The sequence below is a fragment of the Pteronotus mesoamericanus genome, unplaced genomic scaffold (genome assembly GCF_021234165.1).
Source record: "Pteronotus mesoamericanus isolate MK-2021 breed Mesoamerican mustached bat unplaced genomic scaffold, CSHL_Meso_final contig_130, whole genome shotgun sequence".
In the NCBI taxonomy this organism is placed as follows: Eukaryota; Metazoa; Chordata; class Mammalia; order Chiroptera; family Mormoopidae; genus Pteronotus; species Pteronotus mesoamericanus.
The window spans coordinates 15,664,605-15,683,827 of record NW_026555060.1 but is presented as its reverse complement, the minus strand read 5'-3'; the positions used below and the strand labels follow the sequence as shown (position 1 = coordinate 15,683,827).

The 19,223-nt window shown below is 38.2% G+C and overlaps 1 protein-coding gene across 9 annotated transcripts in view; it reads left to right on the top strand.

Moving 5' to 3' along the window:
* KIAA1217 (KIAA1217 ortholog) overlaps window positions 1-19,223 on the top strand; it is a 426,467-nt gene that overhangs the window by 49,577 nt on the left and 357,667 nt on the right. The window lies entirely within an intron of this gene.

The window sequence follows — 19,223 nt, the reverse complement described above, 5'->3', positions numbered from 1 at the left end:
TTATATTACTTTCAAGTATAGACCATAGTGATTAAACATTTATGTAAGTTATGAAGCAATCACCTTGCTAAATCTATTATGCAACTAACATCATACACAGGTATTACAATATTATTGACCATGTTCTATGCACTGTACTTTACATCCTCATGACTAACTTGTAACTGCCAATTTGTATTTTTCTTTTACTTTAGTTAATTATTTTTCAATTACAGTTGACATACAATATTATATTAGTTTCAGGTGAACAACCCAATGATTTGACATTATATAATTTCTAAGTGATCACCCTGAAAAATCTAGTACCCATCTGATATCATATGTAGTTATGATAATATTATTGACTATATTGCCTATATTCAAATTCCCTGTGACTATTCTGGAACTACCAATTTCTGCTTCCTAATGCCTTCACCTTTTCACTCATCACCCAAGACCCTGCTCACTAAGCAGCCATCCAAATGTTCTCTGTATCTCTGAGTCTGCTTCTGTTCTGCTCTTTCATTTATTTTGTTTTTTACATTTCACATATAAATGAAATCATATGGCATTTGTTTTCCTCTGTCTGACTTATTTCACTAGGCACAATACCCTCTGAGTCCATCCATGTTGTTGCAGATGGCAAGATTTCATTCTTTTTTATGGTTGAGTCAGATTCCATTATATATATGAATGACTTCTTTATCCACTCATCTTTTGAAAGACACTTAGGATGCTTCCATATCTTGGTTATTGTAAATAATGCTGTGATAAACATATGGATGTATATGTTTTTTCATTTAGTATTTTGGGTTTCTTTTCATAAATGCTGAGAAGTGGAATTGTTGGGTCTTTCTTTGTCTCTTGTTATATAGCCTTTGTTTTAAAGTCTATTTTGTTGCACATAAGTATTGCTACCCCAATTATATTTATTGTTTCCATTTTCATGAAATATCTTTTTTCCATCCTTTTACTTTAACTCTGTGTGTCTTTTGATCTAAACTGAGTCTCTTTTAGACCACATGTCTAAAGATCTTGTTTTATTATCCATTCAGGATCCATATGTCTTTTGATTAGAGCATTTAATACATTTGTATTTATGGTAATTGTTGATAGATATTTATTGCCATTTTGTTATTCATATTTTTACCTTATTTTTCCCTTCTTCTTTTTAAAGACGACCCTTTAATATTTCTTGTAATACTGGCTTGGTGGTGATGGATTCCTTTACATTTTTCTTGTCTGGAAAGCTCTTTATCTGCCCTTTTATTCTAAATGACAGCTTTAGAGTAATCTTGGTTATAGGTACTTGCTTTCCAATACTTTGCATACTTCTTGCCAATCCCTTCCGGCCTGCAAAGTTTTTGTTGAGAAATCAGCTGACAGTCTTATGAGAGCTCCCTGTAGAAAACTAACTGCTTTTCTCTTGATGTTTTTAAGATTCTCTCTTTGTCTTTAACCTTTGGCATTTTAATAATGATGTATCTTCTTGTGGGCCTCTTTGGGTCTTCTTGTTTAGGACTCTTTGTACTTCCTGGACTTGTATGTCTATTTCATTCACCAGGCTAGGGAATTTTTCTGACATTTTTTCACATATTTTTTAATTTCTTGCTTTCTTTCTCCTCCTACAGCATCATCATTTTGCAAATGGTTGTACCCTTAAAGTTGTCCCAAAGACTCCTTATTCTATCCTCATGTTTTTGGAATTTTTTTGGATTTTTGCTCTTCTGATTAGATGTTGGATGTTTTTTGCTTCCTTATCTTGCAAACTGCTGATTTGCTCCTCTGCTTCAACTATTCCACTGTTGATTCCCTGTAATGTAGTCCTCATTTATGAATGCTTCTTTTTTATGTTTCCTACTCTATTTTTATGTCTCCTATCTCCATTTTTATGTTTCTTATCTCTTTATTGAAATTCTCACTGAGATCATTGAGCATCTTTATAACCAGTGTTTTGAACTCTGTATCTGGAAGATCACTTGTCTCCATTTTGTTTAGTTATTTTTCTGGAGTTTTGTCCTGTTCCTTCATTTGGGACATGTTTCTTTGTTTCCTCAACTTGGCTGCCTCTCTATGTTTGTTTCTATATATTAAGTAGAGCTGCTGTTTCTCCCGAACTTGGTAGAGTGGACTTATATAGCAGGTGTTCTATAGGGTTTAATGGAACAGTCTCCTTGAACCCTGAAACTGGGTACTCCAGGTGTGCCCTTCCACCTGTGATTTGTGTGCAGCCTCCTATGGTAGTTGAGCCTTGATTGCAGTTGTCACATCAATAGGAGGGATTTTTCCCCCACTCTTATCTTCTGCAAGTACTGGCTATGAATACAGTGGAGGATCAGCTGTGCAGGGCTGACCCTATAGCACTGGACTCATTTTAGCATGGTTCTGTTGCCCACTGAATTTGCCCCTTGAGTGTGTCTTTCGTGAAGGTGGTTGGGTGAAGGTGGTATGCTACATCAAAGCACCATCCAAGTGCAGTTTGAGGTTAGCTGCCACCTGTGCCTTGCCTGGGGCTACCAGGCATGAGATACAAGGTGATCTGGAGGTGGTTGCCACTTCTGCTGGGCTGGAGGTTCCCAGGAGAGGCCAAGTTGTGAACCAAGGCCAGCTACCTGTAGTGCTGGGACTGGGGCCACTTAATGAAAGGTACAGAGCATGCAAAAAACAGATACTGCTTATTTGAAAGATTTTTAGGAAAGTAATAATTGTGAATGAAGACAGTCTATTTGAATGAAAAAGCCACTGGAAATGGCTTGGGTGGGCCTGCAAGTTGGGCAGAGGGGAGTCTCAGGAAATCTCCAGGGTGGGGCAAACACTGTTAGCCAGGTTGATGGAGACCCAGATGTGGTGCCCACCTGTCAGCTCTGTGGGGGCAGTGCTCAGCAAAGGAATGACGTCCTCTGTCAACACTTCTGTTCAGGAGAAAGTTGCCCTTCCAGCCCTCCCTCAGATGCCAGACAACTCAGTTCCTCCAGTATGTCCCTGCTGCTTCAGCATTAGAGCTCAGAGTGAGTGACTCCTAGTAAGTACCTGCATGGGCTCTTTAAGAGGAATGCCTGGGACTCCAGTAGCCCTCCATCTCACCCAACCACAATCCCTACTGGTTTTGGCAGCCAGGAGTTTTGGAGTCTTCTCCTCTTGGCACTGGAACTCTGGGCCAGAGGGCCTGGTATAAGGATCAGATTCCACACTCCTCTGGTGGGACCTTTACAGCTGAGATATTTCTCCTGATTTTTCCCTCTACACATGGGTGTAGGTCCTGCTGTTACCTATCTTGACCCCTTCTACCAGTCTCAATGAGAGTTCTTCTTTATATCCTTAGTTTTAGGACTTTTGATCAGCTGGTGTTCAGGTAGTTCTGAATGATGGGTTTTTCCGTAATTTGATGTAGTTGTGGAGATTCAAGAACCGCACTTACCTTCTTGACCAAAACTGTGTACCAAAAAAAATCGGAACACGATGTCTGACTGTTGCCTCTTTGAAATTTAGAAAAAGAAGTGTAAGAATTTCACAAATCGTATTCTCCATGCAAGATTTTCTTGCTAGCTTCTATAGAAATGTTAATGTTCAAAAAGCTGCTTATAAATTATTAAACTAATGTAACCCCAATGTTTTGCTATATAACTGCTGAGGAATTTCATTCCTTTGAACTTCTACAATAAACTGAACCACAGCCTGATGTGTTGAGAATAACAGGGTGGGGCTGGGCAGAGACTACATCCTACTTTGAGAAAGTTTCAAGGAGTGTACTGTAGAGGAGCAAATATTTCTGAAACAGTGCAATTGTCTTTTGCTTTTTCTTACTGAGACCAGGAGGGCAACGTTTTTAATAAGGATTTTAGTAAAAATTCTAAGCCCTTTCTAACTCTAGAATTCTCCAATTTTTTTCTAATACCTTCACACATTTTCTTGACAAATCATGTAGCCTGTGTGTAATTTTGTGATCAAATTCCAGGTATAAAAGTTGTTCTGACTTCTTGAGATGCTGTCCAGTTCTATCATAGCACCCCAGCAAGCCCATAAATATGAAGTAGACTGTATTCATGTTTTTTGCCATTAATATTTCTTGATAATTTTTCCACATAATTTTTATGACATGTCAATGTAATTTGTTAATTAAAGAGAATGTTAATTATTGAATGCTTTCTAAACATGGCATATTTCAAAATATACAGTGTTGGAAGTTTTTATTACTTCCACTAAACATGCTATAATTTTGAGATATTTTGCCTCAAAATTCTCTTTGGAAGCAACAAATTACTAATAAGTCAAGAATAAAACACAGTTGAAATAAAAGCAAAAGATTCATTTAAAAAAATGGAGCAACTATTCTTTCAACACTTGATACCTAAAGCTATTTCTGAATCCTCACCATATTATTTTGATGAAACATATAAAGCAAATTATTACAAAAATAAATTAACCTATCTCTTAGCTGAATTTTGTTTTGTGTTTGGATTGAAATGGAGTCCGTTGTTAGCTGCATGATCAGAGCATAGACACTGAGTTGTTTTATTTTCTTAATTAAGAATTATCATTTCAAACCTTGTCAGTGGTTTACAATGGCAATAATCCTTACCAGAACAGTTGTTCTGCTAGATCCTAAGTGGGTTGCCAGAACAGTAACCTTGACTTGACCTCTCAGGGTCAATAATTATTTCTAGAAAATTATCACATGTAAGTTGTTCCCTATATTATGCAACTTGCCTTTAAAAACAATTGCAATGTGTTTGTCATTTAAAATGACTAAGATCAGCAAGACTAATGAAAATGCTTGAATCCTTATCAGTCAGAACGGAAAAGGACTGGCTCCAAAAGTGCTGACCTCAAAATTTTTGTGCTGCTTTTGTTGGTCCTGTCTGCCGATGCACATGATCTACTGATGTGTGGCTTGGCATGCCATAGAGACTTATTCATCCATGATATACGCAAAGGGGGCTTCCGGCCCTCTACGTTGCTGTGGCACATTCCTTGAGTCCTCTACAAAGCTTTTAATTGGCGTCTGTGACTAATGAGCATAAAGTCCCAGAAGAAATGGAGCACAGTCTTCCATCACCCATTAAGACAAGCTGCAAGCTCCAAGATTATCAGGTTTAAAATAGGAGAAGCTAAGGCCAAAGGCTTGAGATAAAATAGTCCCTAATAATTTCATAAATGGCAATAATAAATCTTAGCCAAATTACACTGCATGTTTAGTGTTATTACTGAAGCCATCATAGCCACGGACCTTACTTGCCCTGCTATGAAAGGCAACATATCTCTTTTCAGAACAATCTGAATTAACCCTATTTTACCTAAAATTTAGTCTAAGGATATTTTTTCAAATATATGCAGCTTTCCCCTCTTTGTGTAGGCAAGCAATCTCATTCTGCCTGAGGTCGTGTGAGATGAAGGACTGATGAGAAATGTATTGAGCTGATGAGAAATGTACAGCAAATCCTGATGCCAATGGTTCTGCCTTAGGATTTCTGATATTTTTGTTTTTTAATTTAAACTTTCAATTATGTGTCTTACTGTAATGTAATAAAGGAGTAAGTGGATTAGGGAAAATGAAAAACGAAGAATTTGGTTGTTACATATGTATCATATTTGGTCAAGAATGTCAAATATATAAGGTCAGTAAAAATCAGTAAGAAGTGGGTAGATTTTTTTGGTTTAAATAAATTGAAAAAAATATGCTGCATCTTTTTTACAGTGTGCTCTATACTCAGATGCATCATTTTCATGTTATATCTGTGCTGCTTGTTGCCAACAAGATCATAAATGCAAACACAGGCCCTGAAATCAAGTAGCAATTATGCTTTTGAGCCTATTGATTGTATTTTTTAGATTGGCATCTAAGAAAAACACAATTTAAAAACTGGAAAAAATAATCAGTAAGTTTCAGGGGCTAGGGGAAGAGGTCATGCTCCTTTGCTAAATCTCAGAAGTGACGTTTAAAAGATACTTAGAGGTCTCATTTGGCCATTGGTATTATAGACTTTATACTTCTAAGTGGCACAAGTGACTATGAAGACATTTAATAAAAATATTTTAAGTGTTTTTAAAGTATATAATCATTAATTTTAAAATCTGAAACTGTTATATTCTTCCCTGGTCCCATTGTTGGTTTTGATTTTAAACAACTATCTCTCTACCATAGGACTCTACTATTTCTTGTCCTATATATCTATATCTTATCATTTTATTTAGCTATCTCATTTCCTGTATAACTTCCTTTTAACCATCCCTAGAAACTTGGCTAGAACTTTCTTTCATCCTGTCCAGATTGGCCATTCAGTCTTAAGTTTTGCTTTGAGCTCATTATTGCTCTTAATCGTGTCCAGATTCATAATCACAGGTCTCCTGAGTCTCAGCCCATATATCTCATCCCACATTATCTCTGAACGCCCCCCACCCTGCCTCCTTTCTCCTTTCAAATAAGACCTGCATCCTTAGCATCTACAGACTATTTTAGAAACTTGTTGATCGTCTTCTCCTGTCACCTTTCTCACGAAACTCTTTCTGCCTTCAGTGTGCAGAAACAGATTAGGGAAGATGCAAAACAAAGAATTCTGTTGTTACATATGTATTATATTTGGTCAAGAATGTCAGATATATAAGGTCAGTAAAAATCAGTAAGGCCCAAAAACTCAGCCTTTCAGTGAACACTTCCTGGATTGGGACTATTGGGTTATTTGATATGTTACTGCCCTCAAAGTCATGAAATAACTTAAGCAGACCTTATTTCTCATATATAAACATGTGTAATTGGCAAGACTGTTTCATGATTTTGCTAGATACAAGGTTATAGGATACTTTAAGGCAGTTACCAGGTTTCATATCCTGTAGCAGCTTACATGAATCCATGAGCTTTTAATTTGCATAATCAATATTACAGTTGTTGATGATGGTGGTAGTATCCAGCTCCCTAAATGAATTTCTAGCGAAGATATACCTAGAATGTAGAGTGGACAGAGTAACATGGAGTTCCTGCATTATACTTTAAGAATTAAATATTATAAAGAAGCACCCAAAACAGATAAATCATCCAGTTGCTCATAAAAATCAAAACAAAGGCCACTGGAATTACCTTTTCATGTCCATAGTAAGCTCTCAATAAATATTAAATTTACTCTCATTGGAATATGTTTTCAATAACATGTAATTAATCACCATCATCAACTTTTCTGGCAATTTTTCTATAAAACCTCTAGAATGCCAAAGGCCAGTATAAAATCAGGGCAGCAATTGGTGGTTACGACTCTTTAAACTGAAGTCCTTTAGGGGTGCAAGGTTCCATCTTCCCTCGGTATACCAAAAAGATAAAAAGTTAAAGTTTTTCAAGACAATGTGACAGTGAAAACGGTTCTTCCTCATGGAGAAATGAGAATACATATTTTTAGATTACTATGTGAATAATTTAGTTAAAACATATAGTTATCATAGTTCAGTATCATTGAATATTGAAACAGATAATACTGGAAAATATGCAATCACCTTCCTTATATTTTATTAAAATTAGGATAACACACTGAGATCCAAGATGGATTTGGAAACTAATTTAAACTCTACAGTCCTTGGATTTTACACTTGTCCATAACAGTTACCTTGTTCTTTGATTATATGGTGTTTCTTTTCAGGTATTTTTAATTTTGGAACACTGAAGCAGAGATATTCAAATTTAACTTTGGAGTTTAATATGTATCTTTTGCCAGAGACATTTTACTGATCCTATGTTATTTAAAGGCCAAGTGGAACTGTTATGGTGAAAATCTGAAAAGAATGTCAGAACTAACACAGTATGGAGATCACATTTTCACAGAAATAATGATTCCAAGTCTTGTAATTTAATTTGCATGGTTGAATGAACTTGTCTTTTCCCTATTCCAAAAACATAGCCTACCACATCCTGATCTACCACCCTTAGGAAAACAGGCCAAATCCCTCAGTTAGCATTTCATAATTATGCCCACTCCATACCTTCATAACCAATAACAATTTTTTAATTAAAAATATGAATTATAAGCCGGTAAGCCTGCCTTTCTGAGAAAATCATGGGAGAAGGAAAGAACTGTTCTATATATTTATTTTAAGTAAAAATAAAGTCACTTAACCTAAAAAGAGCAATCAGACATATTTCAGATGGGGGTGTGTAAACTGTCCCAGAAAGGAATATATCGTGTTACCAGGAACTCAAGGAAGTACACTTTGGGTGCTTTCTCAGGGGAGTTAGAAAGTTCATCCTAGGAGAATTTCCTTAGCTTGCTTCTATGAGTATGTTAGTAGAGTCTCACCCTCTGTGTTAATGGACATAGCTCTAGAAAAACAATCCCCACATCCCAGTGGCTTATCAATATAAAGATTTGTCTATTATTCACAGCATTGCCCAATGGCAAGAGGATGAGGACAACCTGAAGGTCCTGCTCTAAGCTGTCATTGATGGACCCAAGCTATTCACCATGTATGGTTTTGCTATTTCTAGGGCTCCTGCCTACTCTGCATTCAGCTCACCAAATGGGAGCGAATCACAGAGGACCTCCCAGGAGGTCTTCTGGGGCCAGACCTGAGAGTGGCATGTGTCCCTTCATCCCATTGGCTAAAACTCAATTATACAGCCCCACTTTACAAGGGAGACTGAGAAATGAAACCTAGGTGGCTGCCATGTGGGAAAAGAAATAGGATTTGATGAACACAGAGCAGTTTCTGTCACATCTTCCATAGTTTTGAATTGGGGTTAATTAACAGGGTCTGTGCAATAGACTATTAGTCCTGAAAGCTAGTAGCTTTAAGAAAATATGGGACCAAGTGTGCCCATTCTAGGCAGCTGTAGCTACATGTTGTCTCTTAAGGAGAATGTTCAATTTTAGATGCTATGAGGGATATAAGATGAGTTAGATATTTGTCTTTGTTCTCAGGCAGTAAATAATCTCCTAAAGGAGTAGGCTGTCTGTACAATCAGCTATGTTCTAGCTTGTGAAACAGGATGTTAAATTGGAAGTTTCAGCTGAGGCTTCTAGTTCTAACAGATATGAAATTTCAGAGTGAGATACCAGATCAAAGGGTAGATTTTCAAAGGAAAATCAAGGAAAGGGCTCTATAATCTAAACTTTTCTGAGCTCTAAAAAGTATATAAAAGGTCCCTGAAAGTGAAAGCTGAGAGAAGATTTCAAGAGGATAATTTCTTTTTATTTTTTAATTAACTTTAGAAGAGAAATCATGCTGTATTCCATGTCCCTGTCTGCCACTCATTTATGTTCTGGTAACTGAATTCAACAGGGCTACTTTGAGAATGTGATGCTTACTCTCGGAGGTTGGGAGAGGAGATGCAGAGGCTGATTTCTCCCTCTAATCTGAGAAACCTGCTAGAGGGTACGCCATAACTAACTAGCTATTCTAATGGCAGGAGCAAAGGAAAACTGTTGCCGAGTTGAAATCAGCCTGACTTGCAAATATGTTTGGTAAAAGGATGTAGGAGGTGGGAATGAAGGGGAGGATCTTAGATTCTGTCCAATGTGGCCACCCAGAGGGGCGATGGAGTTCCAGCAGAGAAAAGCTGGAGGTGGACCACTAGGTGCCCAAGGTCTGGAGAAGAAGCAACCAGCTGCATTCAAGCCAATCACCAGTCAGCCAGTCAGTATGGGAACCCCTTCTAAAGCAGTCTTAGAAAGAGTCAATTTGAAATATTGGCCACACTTCCTTATGGTTTTATTATTTAAAAAGATCTTCTCTGATCCTCTTATCAATCTTTCTTACTTCAACTGTGGAGATGGAAGTTGGTCAAAAACAGCAGTTAGTGAGACAAAGAGGGTGGAAATGAGAAAGACAGAGGAAGCCAGACACTGTTTCTGTTGAAGCCAACATCATGCCTGCGGGCAGCTTCAGCTGGGAGATGGTATAGCTCTGCCTGGTAGTTCAGGCAGGGATGGATATTGAACAGGGCATTCCAAGTTCTGAACTGAGACTGTGTTTTGTAACCAACTGCATAAAACTTTTTCTGATCTAGGAATAATCAGGGAAGCCATGGTTTTGCCAGAGTTTTCATCAGGGGCAGGCTTAAAAGTAGAGTGACAGGCTAAAACAATGTTTGGTTTTGTTTTTTTATGCCTGCAGCTGACATAGACAATCTGTTCAATGTGGCATTTATATCTGAATTCTGGTGAAGGGTTCCAGAAGTACAAATAATGTGCTCTGGGAGATCTAGCTTATGTGAAGTGGCCTAAGGAAAGGCAGCATAGAGAAGGCACCAGACCTTAAAGGGACAGGGGCTAGGCAGGAAAGGTGACGGATGGAGTTTTGTTAAAGGCATTCTAGCAGAGCAAACAACATAAAAAATCAAGGAATGTGTCACTGTAAGTTCATCCTTAGCAAAAAACGGTGAGTGATGCTGATAATGGAGAGGCTGTGCGTGTGTGGGGATGAGAGGTAATGAGAAATCTCTGTACCTTCCTCTCTATTTTGTTGTAAAGCTAAAACTTTTCTAAAAAAGGTCTTCAAAATAAAAAGGCAAGGAGACAGAAAAACATAGCAGATGCATATAGAGTAGCAATTAGTTCCATTTGGCTGAAGCTAAGCATGGGGCAATCATGGAAAATGAGATAGAAAGTGTTGGCTTCCAGCTTGGGTAAAAGATTTCAGGAATGCTTGAAACCTTAGCAGGGAGTCTTCAAAAAAAGTGAGGAATCAAGGACAAAGCAGGTGACCTGGGCAAAAGGAGAACCTTGTAGTTGGGCTGACCTTCATGGGAGGTAGACAAATGTCTACCTTACGTTGTCTACTTCACAGTACCCAGTGAGGTACGGGACACTAGTTTTTATTCAGATAAACTGGGTTGATATGCAAGGGAAGGGATGCAATGTGGTAAATGTGGTATGAAAACAAGAAACTTTAGGCAGAGGAGATGATAAATTCAGTCTAAGCTGTCCTGGGAGTCATTTCATCTTGAAGTAGGTATGCGAGTCAAATCTGCATAGATAGGGAGAGGTTCTTTCCAGACAAGCAGCTCCAAAGCACCAGCTCTGTGACTTCTGACAAGTAATTTGACTTCTGTAAGCCTTTGTTTCCTCATCTGCACTGTGGTAATAATAATAGATGATAATAAAATCCACACCCAGCACATTGCCTGGCAGAGATCTGGGGATCAGGAAAAGCCAACTTCCTTCTCTTTTCTTCAAGGGGAGGAGTTCATAGATTCCTGATAAGTGGGCTGCAATTCAAGAGGTTATGGTCTTCATCTCAGCAAAGGAACTAGAGAACAAATCCAGAATCCACTGCAGAATCTCTGTGTCATGGACCAGCTATCGGTGGGAGTTTGGGGAGGCTTTAGGTCCTTGAGCCTTGAGATTCCCTCAAAACTGAGCTTAGGGCAGTACTCATCCCATAGCATTTCTGCGTCTGCTGGCCTTGGCGGGGACTAGCTCAGGGACTGGGTGGGACTGAGTTTGCAGGTCACAAGTTCTCAGTGTTTTAAGGTAGTCTGGGAGGCAGAAGAAAACTGACAGATACTGACAGAGGAGAGGAGGTGTGCAAGCCAGGGAGTTTGAATATTATTCTGATGCAATCGCAGGCTTTTAAGAAGGGCAGAGATGTAAGAGGGGAGAGACCTGAGACCTCACATATCCATGCAGCCATGGAGATGGCAAGGTGAGCAGGTGGGGCAGCCCAGAGAGTGAAAAAAAAAACAGCATGGGCCATGGCCTGGAGGTACAAGGGAATAGTAAGAGTCAGGATGCAGGGGCACTAGTCATAGCTCTGCTGCTCAGCTTCCTGAGCCTTGGTTTTTCCATCCATCAAACGGGCATACAGAGACACTTCATTTACCCATAGGCTGTGATCAGAAATGTCATTTATCCAAAATTCAGCCAAAACAGAGAAGTAAATAAAAGTGGACTTCGGGCAGTTAGTGTTAACATTGTTACAAACTTCATGCTAACAACATGAGACAGTACTCCCCTCCAGTTTATTCATCAAGGTCTTTACATTTAATTTGAGCACAATTTTAATATGTTTGACCTTCTAGTTACTCTTCCCAGAGAACTTAAGACACAAGTAAAGAGGGGACTTTAGAATATGAGACGTGAATCAGAGCAAGCAAGGGTGGAAAGCCCACCATAAGGAGAGATAAAAAGAAGTACAGGGATTGTTTTTAAAAGAATAATATGGATCCATTTAGTGTAGGGACAGAAAAATGTTTACATCTCCATATGTTCTGGGGCCTGTTTGTATTTGTGCTATAGTTTCTGAAAACTGCAAGCATCACTGAACAATTGAAGATTGCAAAGATAATTCTGAGTCATCAAGAAATGAATAAATTATATCCAGAAGCTTCCACCATATAAGAGGAAGGGGAGATGACTGGAATATTTTAAGTTCTATTCAAAACTATACAACTTAAAAATGTGGGCCTTTCAAAGGGCAAGTCCTTATTATATTAATTCATTCATCCAATATTTATCTTTTGTTGGCCACAGTATAGTCAAATGAATACTCATCTTGAAGGCTATACATTGAAACTGATAATTCTACTTTACTGAAAATATTTTTGTGACTTGTATTTATTGTCTCTACAGCCTTTTTAATGAGTTTATAATAATATAAAACAAGAGCCTTCTTTTAAAAAAAAATCCTCATTCAAGTATATGTTTATTGATTTGAGAGAGAGAGAGAGAGAGAGAGAGAGAGAGATCTATGTGGAGAGCAACATAGATCCATTGCATTTGGTGCCCATCCTGACCAGGGATTGAACCCGAAACCCAGAATGTGCCCTAACCAGGGATTGAAGCCGCAACCTTTTGATGTATGGGGCAATGCTTCAACCAGCTGAGCTGCTTGGCCAGGACAATAACAGCATTCTTACTTTAGAATCTAAAGTTATTATTTACAAAGAAAACCACGACCAATGACAATGTATTTTGAGCCTGGTTTTTCTAGAAAACCTTAGCTGAGCATTTTACTTATGCCATAAAAAGGAGACACTGACTGGCCCTTGAAATTAAGGCAAAGTGATGCTGAATTACCAGTATTGTTCATTTTTTTATGCTTACAAAATCATTAGACCTACCCTAAAGGTAGAAATGTTGCCACTACTGAGTTGTTTTTTTTTTACATGTGCCATAAACTCTGGTGCCAAGGTCCCAAGTGAAGTGTAAAGGTTGGCGTGAACAACAACAACACCATTATAGTAATTCCTTTGAAAGGGACAGCACTCATTTATTAAGTCCTGACATATTTGTTTTTTAAATGCATCACATGGAATCACATTTGATAGAGCATTGGCAACAATCCCTTTATAAAAGTAAAAACACTGCTGTCATCATCATTCTGTTGGAGGCTACCTTGGTGCCTGAAGAGCGCGGAGACTCAAGTTCACCCTCACTGCTGTGGGCAGGATCACAGTTCTCTGCCTGCTCCCTGCAGTGAGGGGAGTCGGTAGCTGAATCTGGCTGAGACCTAACGACTTGGAGATGCCCAGGCTTGTAACAAAGCATCCCTGGGCCATCAGGAGAGCACGCCCCCATTGGTGATTCAGAACATGGAATGACACTTTGCAAAAAGCATGATCTCCTGCTCCACCTACACCTTCTTTGAAAGGCCAGACAACATTTGCACAAACCTGCTTTTCTCGAGGCGTCTAGCACCACAAAGGCGGGCCAAGAGCCAAAACTTTCTGCCCGGACTTTGTTTTAAATTGTTACAAACTGAGTTCATCTTCTAAGCATGTTATTTAAAACACAGAGTAAAATCATATTATTACATCAAGTATTATAAGCCATTTATTACCCTACTGGGATGTGCCAAGTCTGAACTTGAAAACAGTGAAGACAGTATGTTGTATCTGGAAAGTCAGCATCAAAAATATCCTATTCATCCTAATAACTATGAAGAGTTAAAACTTAAGTATCTGTTTATTCCCTTATTAAGCTGATGTCATGACATCTCATTAAAAACACTTCTTTTCTACTCATGGTCTTAAAAAGCAAAGGTTTAAGTAGTCATGTCAGTTCATATTTGGCAGCTCTTTCAAATGCACAAATGAATTCTGTTGGGATTGTTTTAATTGCAAAGAACATTTGTTTTGCTTTAAGTAACATAATTTAAGATAGAGAAGTAGTATAGTCTTATTGTAGATTTGAAAAATGCAGAACTACAGAAAGAAATTAAGAAAAAATCCAAAGATAACCTCTATTAAAAACTGGACTCTGCAAAAGACACTGTAGAGAGAATGAAAAGGCAAAATACAAATGAAAAAAAAAGCACCTTCAAATCATGTAATTTACAGAAGACTAGTATCCAGAATGAATAAAGAACACTTAACATCCAACAGTAATAAATCAAACAACCCAGTTTAAAAAAAAAAACAGGTAAATGACTTGAACCAACACGTTACCATAACACATATATGGATGGCGAATAAACATCTATGGATAAGGACAAGGTGTTTAGTGCTATTAGTTTGTGGAAAAATTCAAATTAAACCAGGATAAGGTACCACTATGTGTGTATTAGAATGGATAATATTGGAAAGTCTGACAATACCAAGTGTCGATGAGAATGCAGAGCAAATGAGATTCACATCCTGCTGGTGGCAAGGCAAAATGGTACAGCCACTCACTATGGAAAACAGCTTGGTAGTTTCTTATAAAGTTAAACATGCACTCACAATATGGTTCAGCAATCCCACTTCTAGGCATTTACCCTCGAGAAATAAAAACTTGTGTTCACACAAAAACTACTACACAAATATTTACAGAAGCTTAATTCATAATCTCCAAAAACTGGTAACAGCCAAGATGTTCTTCAGAGGGTGAGTGGTTAAACAAACTGTGATACACACAGGGAATAGTCCTCCGCAATAAAATGAAATGAAATTTTGATACATGCAACAACTTGCATAAATCATAAAATAATTTTGTTAATTGAAACAAGCCAAATAAAAAAACTTACCTTATATGTGATTCCAATTACATGACATTCTCAAAAAGACAAAAGCACACTGACAGAACATCAGTGGTTTCGGGTCAGAGGATGGTGTGACTACAACTAGTGAAAAGGAATTTTGATGGGTGATGAAACTTTTAGATATCCTGGTTGAAGTAGCAGTTACATGAAACTACACATGTTTAAATTCATAGAACACACAATCAAAGGACAACTTTGTTGTATATTAATTAAAAATAAAATAAATAGCCCTGGCTGGGTGGCTCAGTTGATTGGAGCATTGTTTTATACACCAAAAAGTTTGCAATTCAATCCTTGGTCACATAGGGCACATACCTATGTTGTAAATTCAATTCCCTGACAGAGCACGTGCCTGGACTGCATGTTTGATCCACAGTCTGGGCACATATGGGAGGGAACCGATTGCTGTTTCACTCCTACTTTGATGTCTCTCTCTCTCTCTCCCCCTTTCTCTCTTTCTAAAATCAATAAACATATTCTTGGGTGATGATTTTTTAAAAAATTAAATAATACCACAAGTATGTGTATGTACAAGGATTTTTATGAGAAATGCTAATTTTACTTTTAAATTATGACAGTATAAATAATTTTTAAAGTAGTTCTAGAATTGTAGTTGTCTTCATATATGTTACAGCAAGTTTGAAAGCAATAGCCTCATTTTTACAGGAAAAAAATTGTCCTTGTCTCCCCTTGACACCTTAGAAATCTTTATTATGTAGTATTCAGAAAATCACAGAATTTGTCTAGTCATCCATACTAATCTTTTTCATGCAGTCACTGAGGGGTGCCTGGACATAAAATTTGAAAATAAGTATTTGATTGAGTTCTTGTTGGTCTCCTGAGGATTCCTGCAGTAATAAAATGATCCAGTACACAAACAGGTAGAGTATTTGCTTTCCCAGATTGTAAGTGGGCAGAGGTCAGAGCACGGAAGAGGTAAAAGACAGCCGTGGAAGACAGGAGGAAGGATTTCTGGGTCAAAAAGCATCCCATTCAAAGTCTGGAGATTTCCATTGTGTAGAAAAATAACCCCCTACCTGCTTGCTACAAAATTGCATGGGGTGGGGGTAGTTTTTTGGAGGGAAAAGTAAAATGCAAAATCTTACATTGACATAAGTGGGTGTTCTGCCCTGGCTACATACTCAAGCCCCTCGGTATTCAAAGGGAAAGGCTGTTTCAAATCTCTGCTGAAGTGTATTCCAGCTTGAAGTCTTGGTTTGGGGAAGCCATCTGGCTCCAGCACTGAGGCTCACATCTGTAATATGAGTTTAGGCTCTAGGGGTCTTTGTCACTTCGTGGCAGCCACGCTTGAGAAATGACAACTGGGAGATTTCTTTGAGGGAGTGCTGAATCTTTAGGTATGCAATTGTGGCAAATTTTAAAACTTTAAATATCTTGATGAAAAATGAACTTTAGAGGTTCAGTGGAGGAAAATGAAAATGCCTCCTTTTCCAGAACAAATGAGTAAACAAAAGGGGGGGCGTATTTAGTGTTGATTTTGCTATAGCATTTAAATATCTGTATTAGTTGGGTTAAGAGTTTATTAGCATTGTTTTTAACCCTCAGAGGATTTGATTGGAAAGGGTCAGATCATGACTCTGGAGTATTCCCACAGAATTCTGAGTCCCATCACAGGATTGAATACCTGTGGTCTAATTATTTCAGCCACTGTTCTTTAACAAATAACATATCTGGAGTTCATTGAATTTGTGGTGCCAAAAGACATAGGTGATAAAAACAGATTGAATCTGATATCTACTTTTGAACATTTGGAAGGAGCCAAAATATATAGTACAAATTTACAGACCTGTTATATTTATTTTTAAAATATTTTAAACTGACTTATTAAAACTTAAAAGCAAATAACCCATAACAATTATGTTAATATTAATAATGATCAGATTCTTAGGTTATCCTTTGAGGGTCTATTTAATTCATAATATGCCTGGGGCATGGACCCTTATCACCACACACCACACAACCTTATTTCTCTTGGAAAAATGAATTCTAATATCAGACATAAAATAGAAGGCATACATCTCCAACCAGGCAGCTAGAGAGAGTCCCCTTCACCCACTCACTGGGTTATCCAGTAGGCAGACTATGCATTTCCTAAAGGTATAAACAGAGCAGAAACAATAAAATATTTGCTATGACCGGAATATTTGAGTCCACCCCCCAAATCCATATGTTGAAATCCTAATCTGCAAAGTGGTGGTAATAGGACATAAGGCCTTTGGTGGGTAATTAGATCATGAAGGCAGAACCTTCATGACTGAGATTAATGCTCTCATAAAAGTGACCTCAGAGAGGTAGCCAATCCCTTCTACCATGTGAAGTTACAGCAAGACCTCAACAATCCACAACCCCTATGAGGGCCCTCACCAGAAGCCAACGATGCTAGTGCCCTAATCTTGTACTTCCAGCTTCCAGAACTGTGATAAATAAACTTTTGTTATTTATAAGCCATACAGTCTCTGGTATTTTTATGTCAGTCTAAATAGACCATAAAAAACTTTGGAAAAAATATTCCAAATATATGAATATACATATTTGATATAAAAGGTTTGAAGCAGTCATGGGAAAAATTAGACCTTTGATGAATGTCCTTAACTAAGTTTAGTATTACTTTTATATTGAATCAGTAGGGCCTCTGAAGGTCCTAATCAGGCTCTCTATCGTGTCCTGTTATTTCTTCCTTAATTAATTCTGACAGTGTTGACCCAGTAATGGAACTTGGGGCTAGATTCTTAAGGGCTTTAAAAAGTAAGGGATGTGGCAGAGGTTTGTTTCATGCCACAGAGTGGCAGGGTAGGGAAGGTTTCCTTGCAGTTGTTTAGCTCCTAGGTACCTATGGGGTTCCAATATCACTGGAGCTAGAAGGCATCATAGCTCTTCCTGAGTTTGTATGCTTTAGAAACTGGGTCCTGTCTTCCTACATGTACTTCAGGATGGTATGGCCATCTCAGAAAGTCAGAGCTTATGAACTGTTTTGTTGTTTGTGTTTTATAATAATGGAGAAGATTTCATATTGGAAAGGACAACTCTATAGGAAGGCTAAATGATAGAGAATAAAGCTGGGTGCAGGTGATCTTGAAAAGTTCAGGGAGTGGGAACCTGAGAGAAATTGCCTGAGTTCAGGGAGGAGAAATAATCTATGTTCAAGATTTCAAATTTGTAATAGTAAAAAAAATAAACAACCCAGTCTTAAAATGGACAAAGGATCTGAACAGACGTTACTCCAAAGAAGACATACAAATGGCCAACATATATATTTAAATGTGTTCAATATCACTAATCATCAGGAAAATGCAAATGTAAGCCACAATGAAATATCACCCTTAGGCCTTTTAGGATGACTAGTATCAAAAACAAACAGACAAACAAAAAACCCAAAACTTTAACAAGTGCTGGTGAAAATATGAAGAAAATGAAACTCTGATACACTATAGGGAATCTAATTGGTGCAGCTGTTCTGGAAAACAATGCCTCAAAAAATTAAAAATAGAATCACAGATTCTAGACAACATGGCAGTACTCATATCTTCCCACAACCACACCAAAATTTTAACTAAAGTGCAGAACAACTATCATACAGAATTATAGTTGAGTGAGAAGTCCTAAAACAACCAGTGATATGAATAAAAAGCTACATGGAGGCTTTTAGGAGAAGTGGAGATTCAGAAGGAGCTGGTCACACACCCACATGTAGCAGAAAAAAATCAGGAGGGATATCTCAGTTGAAGAGGTCCCTTCTGAGGAAAGAGGGGTCCCAACCCCACACCAGAACCCTCAGCCCAGGATTCAACGCAGGGAAGAGAAATCCCCCAAATGTATGGTTGTAAAAAACCATCAGAGGATTGTGGCTGATGAGACCCAGGCATTCCTTTTAAAGGACCCATGTATAGTCTTACTATGACTTACTCACTTGGAGCTCTAGCACTGGGGAAGCAGCTTGAAAAGTGCCAGGGATGTTTGGGAGGAACTCAGTTGTTTGGTATCTGGACAAGAGCTTGAGAGGAAGCTTTCTCTTAGACAGAAGTGCTGGCAGAACCATTCTTCCTTTTCTGAGCACTTGCCTCACAGAGCTAACAGATGCGTACCGTATCTGAGTCTCTGTCAATCTGGCTAACAATGTTTACCGCCCCCCAGCCCCGCCCTGGAGATTCCCTGACATCCAGCCTCACCCAACTTGTGTGCCCACCCAACCCATTTCCAGTGGCTTTTCCATTCAAATAACCTATCTTGGCTCAAGCTGAAAACTTGCCTAAAATCTCTCCAAGGTTCGGAAACCACAAATAAGCAGC